We start from the raw sequence: 7417 nt of genomic DNA, 5'->3' as shown, positions 1-7417 counted from the left end.
GTTTTTCCCTTGAGGAATGGATGCCTTATGAATCTACTCAAAAGACAATGGGCTAAGTACAGCCATCCCTGTGTTCAGTACATGATGAGCTTTTTTTTTTCCTTTTAAGTGAGAGGAGGGAAGATAGTGAGACAAACTCATGCATACATCCAGACTGGGGTCAACCAGGTAATCCCTGTGTGAGGCCATGCTGAATGGAGCTATTTTTAGTGACTGAGGCTGACACTCAGAACAACCCAGCTATCCTCAGAGCCCGGGGCCAACTCTTGAACAAATCCATCTACTGGCTGTGGGAAGAGAAGAGGGAGAGAAGGAGAAGAGAAAGTGGGATAGAAGCGATGGTTGTCTCTCTTGTGTGTCCTGACAGGAAATCCAACTCCGGACATCCATAGGCTGAGCTGATGCTCTATCCACTGAGCAAGCCAGCCATGGTGGTGGTGTTACTGTGTTCTGTGGGATCTCAGTAGAGACTTAAACTTTCTGACATTCAGCTGTGTAACCAGTAAAATGCATATGAACACAATTCTGGTCGCATAGGTTGTAAGCATTACGGGAGGCGAAAGTGCAACGCTTTTAGCAAAAAGCTGACACAGAGTATTTTCTCAATAAAAAAATGGCTTCTGTTATTATTATCATTCACAGTATAGTGTAAGGTTTCCCTTTCCCTCCTCCCAGCACTGAAGGATTTATCTCTCTAATAAGGTGAACACAGCCCACTGTTTCTCCTTCTTTTTCTATTCACCTTGCACTTTTCTTTCCTCCAACCCAGCCCCATCCTTAGCTCCACCGCTCCGCCTAGCCTCTCCCTCCTGCCCCTCTAAGGCCCCGCCCTCCCCATTTGCTCCTCCCACTAACTCTGCGCTGTGGCAGCTCTGGTTCAGCGGGGCAGGAATCTCATGGTGTAGGTTGGTGGAATGGTGGCAAAGCCCACGTGTTTGGGAGACACATCGATGTCCTGGGGTGACTGTGGGGACTTGAAGCGGAAGTTCTGCATGATGATGGTGAAGAAGAGAAAGAGTTCCATTCTAGCCAGGCCTTCTGCCAAGCAGTACCGCTTTCCTGAAAAGACAGGGAAAGAAAGACAGGAATGAGGCTTGCTCCCACCGCCACCTGTCTCCTCTCTCGATGCCCAGCTGTATTCTCCCAGGGAGGAGGGGATAGAATAACGTGGCTTGAGCCTCACTTTCCCATGTACATGGGATGGAGGGGAATACCATACCAAGCTGTAGTAATGGGAATGTTAGATGACCCTTTCTCCCAAGCACCCCAATACGGCCACTGTGCTATCATCTCCTTCTCAGGAATGAGGAATTTAAGTGACCTTTGACAAGTCTCTGACTCACTATGAGTCTTGATTTTTACCATCCCTGAAATGGGTACAGTCATCACTCTTCTTTTTTTTTTCTAGGCTTAAGACCTTAGTAGTTGTGGGAATTGCAGTTGGTTGGCTGTAGAGAGGATCGTTAGAGGGACTTTCAAACAGAAGAAGATACTATGCTACAACTCAGAGAAAAGAGCTGGGATGATAGAGGTCCTTGTTGGTGTAACTGGTGACTTGGCAACAGACAGTGGTCTCTTACCAATGGAGAAGGGCACAAAAGCATCATTCTTCTTAAACTGCCCCTTTTCGTCTAGGAAATGCTGGGGGTTGAAATCTCTAGGACTGGAGAATAACTTGGGGTCTTTTAGCACAGAGCCCAGCATAGGAAACACTTCAATGCCCTGTTGGGGAGAAGAAAGGGCATTTGATACAGTGGAGGGAGAAAGGGTATGCTGAAAGTGCACAGGTTTAAAGGGAGGATTTGGATGCTCTAGGTGAGGAGAAGTGGGAGGCAGGAGAGGCAGGGTCCTCTCTGAGGGAGGAATGTACAGGGGCATGACATCTACATTCCTGAGACAGGAAGTTTGGGGAACATGGGGTCTGTGTCTCCTCAGGCAGAAGGCTTGAGGAACAAGGGGTTCATGTCTCTAAAGAAGGATGTTTGGGGGACTTGTGAACTGTGTCCCTGAGGCAGGAAGTCTTGAGGAAGTGAGGTTCATGTCTCTTGAGACAGGAGATTTGGGAGACATGGGGTTCATATTCCCTGAGGCAAGAGGCCTTGGGAAGGTATGAATTTTGAGTGTCTCTGAAGGGACACATAATGGAGTAAGTCTTTGGTTGGGGTAGTGGGACGGGCTGGGAAGATTCTCAGGAAGATGGGATGCTGGGTAACAGGGAGCAGGTTAGAGGTCCAGCTAAGTTGAGCAAAAGCAGAACCTTGGGGAGGAGGAAATCCCGAAACCTGGTGTCCTTGGTGACTCTGCGGGCGAATCCCATGGGGATCATGTCTCCGAATCTTTGGATCTCGTGGATCACCGCCTCTGTGTAGGGCATCATGGCCCGGTCTTTAAACTTGGGCTGACGGTTCTTGCCAATCACCCAGTCAATCTCCTCATGGACCTTGGCTGGGGAATAAGGGGGAATATTTTTAGGTATGTAGGGGTCTTGGCACACGGATGATATTTCAAATATGTATAACTGGATGTACTACATGCATGACATCCATGTGTGACATACTGTCGGTCATTCAAAACAGTTTGGTCCTAAGCATTGTTGGTGCAGGGTACTGTTAACCTGGTTGCACCAGATTTGGGGGGAAGTTCTGAGGGAGGAGTGGAGGGGCAGGTAATAGGCACTCAGTGGGCTCAATGCAACAGTCATTTATCAGTCAGTTCAGATATCTTCAATATTTTAACAGCTGATGAATCTTGGCAGGTTCCTATTAGCTGAATATCATCACCTCAGCTCTGGTTAGCAGTGTGTGTCTGAGGGTCCAGGGATTTGAGAGAAGTGCGAACATTGCAGTGGCTCAGAGAAATTTTGAGGGTCTGTGGCCCTCACTTTTTTTCTCCCTCTAGCCTTACCCTCCACATCTGGGTGCTTCATGAGCAGCAGCAACCATAACGCAGGGTTGTGCTGACTGTCTCGGTACCCGCAAAGAAAAGGTTAAGTGCTGTCATCACCAGGTTCTTCACATTGAACTCTGTGTTGGGATTCTTCTGTTACTGCAAGGAGAGATTGCTTCAGCCAAGCCCACTCCCCCATGCTCTCAGGGTCTTTCTGGGATTTTCACTTTGGACCCATCTCTTGTAGACCAGACCAAAAGTAGGAAGAGGTCCCTAATTCTGTCAGCCTTTGCCGAGGCTTCTGGCTCTGCACCAAATGGTCTTTTCACGTTCTTTACCCAGCAGATTATCTGTTCTTTAATTATCAGCTTAGTTGTCACTTTTTAATTGTGGAAATACTTAGAAGTGGAGGAACAGAGAGAGATACAGTGAGTGTGAAGGACAAAGAGAACATGATAGAATATGTCAGAAAACTGAGGAGACATTTTCTGACACAGAGACAGAATTTTAAGTAACAGCATCCTATTCTTTCAGTAAAAATCTTGTTGAAGCCACTTCATGATTCTTTTACCTTGAACTTCATATTCCGTAAAGTCCCATCTCCTTTCTTCACAGAAAGGAGATCCACATCCAGATTTGGGCAGGGATCCTCCAAGTTCATATAGTAAAGTTAGGTCACCTGTTCACACCGGCATTTCTGATATGAAAGGTAAGAGCATGGAGGCTGAATGTACTGGCCTTAGATTCTGAGAGACCTGTGTCTGAGCTAGGATCAACTGCTTTCTCACTGTGTGACCTCAGGCATAGCTGTTATACACTCTTGGCCTCAGTTACCTCGTTGCTATAATTGAAGTCATAGTAGAGCCTCCTCCAAGAACTGATGTGAGTGTTAAAAGAGTGATTATGGTAAAGTTCCTAAAACAGAGCCTAGTGCTCAATACTGTTATAGATGTGCTTGTTATTATATATAATTTGTACACACAGTCCTGCCCATGGATAAGGGCTTAGTAGAGACAACACTGACGGTCAATTATAATTTAGGTTGTGATGATTAATATGATGGAAGGGAGTAATCTGAATGAGCCTCTGTTCTTCCCTACTTCCAGCAGGATTTCCCTCTTCTTGGCCTGGGAGCTCTCTGCACTGGCTGCTGACATGTACCTTCTGCATGTGGATGAGGAAGGAGTCAATGAAGTTCCGAGGGGAGTTGGGATCCAGTGTACATTGATTCTGCTCCACCTTCTTGGTTATAAATTCCTCCAGTGCCTTCAGCTCCTTAAATTCCTGTTGCTGTGGTCCTGGCAAGTGTTTCATCACATAGTAGAATATCTCATAGAGCTGAGGGTGGGAAAGAAGAAGGGAAGAGGACAGCTGTTGGTGCACATCATCTGATGGGAGTTGGACCTGTCTTGGGCAAGGGAAGCACTGGTTAAAGGCACCTGTCCAGGTCTTAGTTTTCATGAGTTAAGTATGAGGGCCCCAGTCCAAGAAATTGGATGAGATGGATGGGACACCTATCTAGGTTTCTTTCTTTCTTTCTTTTCCTTTTCCTTCCTTTTTCTTCCCTTCTTTTTTCATTCTTTCTCTTCCTTTCCTTTACTTTCCCTTTCTTTTCTTTCCCTTCCTTCCCTTTCTTTTTCTGTAGTGGGAGTATTAGTTGAGATATTTACGTATTGAAGCCTGGATATTGGGCACCTATCTTGGGTTCCTGCACAACTAATGAGTTGCCCAAATGAGAAAGCTGGTTTTGAGGAGACTCTGTCTGGAGGAAAATAGGAGTTTGGGCCACCTGTGTCGTTGCAGGGGAGCAGTTGTGTCAAAGTAACAATAGAGCCAAGTTGGGACCGGTTACCTGTCCTGTGGGTGTAGCTGTGAACTGGAAGCTTCCCAGCATCATGCTTAGCTGTGACAGCAACTCTTTGTCCTCATAGTCAAAGCGATCTCCAAACACAATGGAGTTGATAACATTGGAGATGGTTCAGCTCAAGAAGAAGGTAGGATCGATGAAGTCACCTGGGTGGTGGGGTGGGTGGGGGGGAGAAAGGATTTAAGGGAGATACCACTTGCTGATCTGATGCCAGTCAGAAAATCCTAGAAAACCCTCCCACAGCCTAGTTCCCTTCCAAACCAGAATGCGTGTTTCAGTGTAGGGTGTTTTACTGCTCTCTACTCGGGGGTCCCCAGCTCACCACATGTGCTCTGAAGGGCCTCGATGAGGAAGCCTGCTTCCTCCTGGATGCACTCCTGGATGCCTAGCTTGCCAATGCCGAAGTCCCGCAGCGTGGTGATGGAGAACCGACAGAGCTGCTTAGCGCGTTCTCCATTGCTGAACACCACACCTGAGGGAGGCATGCAGGATTTGAGAGTGAGCAGAGAGGGGCCTGTTAAAAGGGAGTGGAGGTAAAGAGAGAGAGAGAGAGAGAAAGAAAACACTTAGAATCAGAGAAATACATAAAGAGATAGAAAACACTTGGAAGAAAATCAGAAGAAAAGGGGCAAGACAGATGAACAAAGAAACAGAGATGCAGGAACACTCACATGAAGAGAGAGAGAAAGAGATAGAGGAGGGAGAGAGAGAGATGTGAAGATCTAGGAGGTAGAAGTAAAAATTGGAAAGGATTTTTAAACAGAGCAGGAGAAAAGAGAAAAATACATACAGAGACACAAAGAGGGTCTGTAGAGAGGGGCACTGTTACCAGGAGATGGTGGCATAGGGATTTTGAAGCAGAAACAATGTGAGATTCTAAGGCAGAGGAAAAAGAAAAGCAGGGAAAGGGAGAGAGAAACATGGAAGTACAGAAGCTGAGAAAGAGAAAAAGACACATGGAGATAGAGAAAAGGGGCACCAAAACAAAAATCCCAAGAGCTTCTAAGAGATACAGAGAAAGAAGAGATGTCTAGCGAGAGAGAACTGGGTGATGGGCAGAGTGAAGCAGGGAGATGCAGAAACACTAAGACAAGCTAAAGAGGACAAGGGGTAAACAGGGATGGGGACAGAGGAGACCGAGGAAGGACCCCTCCACAACCTTGAGTGAGTGGGTGAGTTGGGAGATGAATGCTGGGGAAACTGAGGCCATCAAGTATGCTGACAACATTTCCCTACCCAGGGTCCTCCTCACCATATCCTTTGAAGAGCCAGTCAAAGGTGGCCTGCATGCCTCGCCCACTGAATTCCTCTGCCTGGTCCAACAGAGCCTCCTTCACAACCTCATATCCACACAGCACCACAACTGGCCGTCGGCCCAGGTAAACCGTGAACACTGGACCATAGCATTCACTGATCTGATGGAGGAGGTCGAGGTGGTTAGAGGGAGCAACCCCAACTCTGAACTGGCTCTGTACTCAGACCTCTCGGACTGGGATTCACTTTTCCCAGACTCTGACAATCAAGGGACTGAACATCCTAAGATCTGATTTTTCTTAACTAAGAGCCTGACGCTAAAACTTCAATTCTCCCCCTACCTAAGATTTTCATCCAACCTTGCCAACACCTTGCCACAATGATCTAGAGCCACCTTACCACCCATCTCTATGCTTTGTATTACCTTCATGAGGGAGTTGTACATCTGCTCTGTGTTCAGCTGCAGGTAGTTCCCGATAAAGGGCAATGCAGGGGGACCGGGAGGCAGCTTTCCCCAGAACGTCCTTTGCCGCCAGACAGACATCAAGACCATTATAGTCAGGCAGGCCAGCAAAGCTACCAGAAGCAGCCCTGAGACCATCATGATGGTACTAACAGTGACGGTCAAATGCTGATTGCTGGAATGGTTTGCCTTTATACTACTTGGAAGGGAAGGGCAGATTTTGTAACTGTCTCATTTCACCTGATTATGTAACAGTCCTGATTATATAAGAGTCTCATTTCACCTCCCAATTACATCCTCAGCCTTGCTCACACCCACCTTGGGATGTAGCCAGCAACAGAGGAAAAAGAGACTCCAGGGCAGATGAGTAGGAAGTGGGCCCAGGACTGAATTTGTGGCCTCTCCCGAGGAGCTAGTTCAGGGCTGTGGACATGAAAGGACAGTAGACAAATTTCAGAACTGAAGATTCTGGAATATTTCTAGAAGTGAGCCCCTGAGCTTGGGATTTGGTGTCTTCTTAGACAGCAAATTTCTGGATTTTAGGGTTTCAGTAGAGAAGAATCAAAGATTTAGGGGCATTGAAATGAGGTTGTGAAGCTGTGGATTTGGAGGTCTTTTACTTAAGAGAGACATAGGTTTCAAGGTCTCAGAATGGAAGATTCCAGGGAACACATTTGAGGGGCTTGAAGTAAAAAGTACCCCCGTAGTGGATATAGGCTTCCTAGGGAGGAGAAATATATGAAAAGTTAAGCTGGATTGTAAAATTAGCTCATGACTTCATACCTTGATTTGCTTTTGTTGTGGACGCAGTACTGCTTCTTGATTCCCAGAATCTTCATTGGAATGTCAAAGCAAGGTCGTGCTGAGAAGTCAACAACTGTCTATTGTACAGAATAGAATAGAAAACCAGAGTCGAATTTCAGTGCAACCTGCCACAGGACTGGAGA

At 46.7% G+C, this 7417-nt stretch overlaps 1 pseudogene; it reads right to left on the bottom strand.

Annotated features, from left to right (window-relative positions):
• Positions 1-622: 622 nt before the first annotated feature.
• LOC136380703 (cytochrome P450 2A13-like) lies at positions 623-6619 on the bottom strand (annotated as a pseudogene).
• Between the last annotated feature and the right edge of the window lie 798 nt (positions 6620-7417).

The sequence above is a fragment of the Saccopteryx leptura genome, chromosome 9, assembly GCF_036850995.1.
Source record: "Saccopteryx leptura isolate mSacLep1 chromosome 9, mSacLep1_pri_phased_curated, whole genome shotgun sequence".
NCBI classification, from domain to species: Eukaryota; Metazoa; Chordata; class Mammalia; order Chiroptera; family Emballonuridae; genus Saccopteryx; species Saccopteryx leptura.
This window is presented reverse-complemented; position numbering and strand designations above follow the sequence as displayed.